The sequence below is a fragment of the Perissodus microlepis genome, unplaced genomic scaffold (assembly GCF_051167445.1).
Source record: "Perissodus microlepis isolate ML-2025 ecotype Zambia unplaced genomic scaffold, ASM5116744v1 scaffold_64, whole genome shotgun sequence".
Lineage (NCBI taxonomy): Eukaryota > Metazoa > Chordata > Actinopteri > Cichliformes > Cichlidae > Perissodus > Perissodus microlepis.
Window position 1 is genome coordinate 15001 of NW_028182086.1, and position 2500 is coordinate 17500.

The following is a 2500-nucleotide window of genomic DNA, read 5'->3' on the forward strand; positions in this document are numbered from 1 at the left end:
CTTGACCTCCAGCAGGCCCCGGGGACCCACACTTAAGCCCCCTCCCACTAACAAAGCAGAACACCACTGGCAAAATCCTCGGGCCCCTGGTACTCCAGAAAGCAAATTAAAACGTGCCCCTGGTACACTGCGCAGAAGAACTGCCACACGCACGCAGCCACGCAGGCACGCAGGCACGCAGGCACACACTCCTCGTGCCTATGGTACGACAACTTTTCTTCGTGCCCCTGGTACTCTGCGCAGAAACACTTTGCCACACACACACACACACACACACTCCTCGTGCCTATGGTACGACAACTTTTCTTCGTGCCCCTGGTACTTTGCGCAGAAACACTTTGCCACACACACACACACACTCCTCGTGCCTATGGTACGACAACTTTTCTTCGTGCCCCTGGTACTCTGACCAGAAACACTTTGCCACACACACACACACACACTCTTGCCTATGGTACGACAACTTTTCTTCGTGCCCCTGGTACTCTGCGCAGAAACACTTTGCCACACACACACACACACACACACACACACACACACACACACACACACACTCCTCGTGCCTATGGTACGACAACTTTTCTTCGTGCCCCTGGTACTTTGCGCAGAAACACTTTGCCACACACACACACACACTCCTCGTGCCTATGGTACGACAACTTTTCTTCGTGCCCCTGGTACTCTGACCAGAAACACTTTGCCACACACACACACTCCTCTTGCCTATGGTACGACAACTTTTCTTCGTGCCCCTGGTACTCTGCGCAGAAACACTTTGCCACACACACACACACACACACACACTCCTCGTGCCTATGGTACGACAACTTTTCTTCGTGCCCCTGGTACTCTGCGCAGAAACACTTTGCCACACACACACACACACACACACACACACTCCTCGTGCCTATGGTACGACAACTTTTCTTCGTGCCCCTGGTACACCGCGCAGAAACACTTTGCCACACACACACACACACACTCCTCGTGCCTATGGTACGACAACTTTTCTTCGTGCCCCTGGTACGCTGCTCAGCAGCACTTTGCCACACACACTCCTCCTCGTGCATATGGTATGACAGCTTTTCCACATGCCCCTGGTACACTGACCAGAAACACTTTGCCACCTCCGCTGTACGCACCCTCCTCCCTAGCTAATTTGCGATCTCCCCCACCTCCAGGGGGCCCCGGGGTCCACCATGACAACTCCCTGACTCCCTTACGGCGGAACAAGATGCATGCTGCTCCACTGGCCCTGCTACTGTTGTGTCTCCATTTGGCCGAGGGGGTGAGTCGGCCTCCTGTCTCCCTTACGGTCGAAAAAGATGTGCTGCTGGTGCAATGGCACACTTTGCCACACACTCCTCGTGCCTATGGTACGACAACTCCCTTACGGTCGAAAAAGATGTGCTGCTGGTGCACTGGCCCTGCTGCTACTCACATCGAGCGTGGACCTGGACCTCCAGCAGGCCCCAGGGACCTACATCACACCTTGCTCTTGTCTCCCTTACAGCTGAAAAAGGTCCATGCTTGTGCACTGGCCCTGCTGAAATTCCCCCTCCATTTAGCCGAGGCAGTGAGTCGGCCTCCTGTCTCCCTTACGGTCGAAAAAGATGTGCTGCTGGTGCAATGGCACACTTTGCCACACACTCCTCGTGCCTATGGTACGACAACTCCCTTACGGTCGAAAAAGATGTGCTGCTGGTGCACTGGCCCTGCTGCTACTCACATCGAGCGTGGACCTGGACCTCCAGCAGGCCCCAGGGACCTACATCACACCTTGCTCTTGTCTCCCTTACAGCTGAAAAAGGTCCATGCTTGTGCACTGGCCCTGCTGAAATTCCCCCTCCATTTAGCCGAGGCAGTGAGTCGGCCTCCTGTCTCCCTTACGGTCGAAAAAGATGTGCTGCTGGTGCAATGGCACACTTTGCCACACACTCCTCGTGCCTATGGTACGACAACTCCCTTACGGTCGAAAAAGATGTGCTGCTGGTGCACTGGCCCTGCTGCTACTCACATCGAGCGTGGACCTGGACCTCCAGCAGGCCCCAGGGACCTACATCACACCTTGCTCTTGTCTCCATTACAGCTGAAAAAGATCCATGCTTGTGCACTGGCCCTGCTGAAATTCCCCCTCCATTTGGCCGAGGCAGTGAGTCGGCCTCCTCTCTCCTTTACGGTCGAAAAAGATGTGCTGCTGGTGAACTGGCCATTGCGGCTACTCACATCGAGCATGGCCCTTGCCCTCCAGCAGGCCCCGGGGACCCACATACTCCTCTGCTCTAATCCCCCACTAGCTTTCCTTCTCCTGCAGTTACCCTCCACCACATATCCAGCATGGCCCTTGCCCTCCAGCAGGCCCCGGGGACCCACATACTCCTCTGCTCTAATCCCCCACTAGCTTTCCTTCTCCTGCAGTTACCCTCCACCACATATCCAGCATGGCCCTTGACTTCCAGCAGGCCCCGGGGACCCACATCCTCCCCTGCTCTAGTCCCCC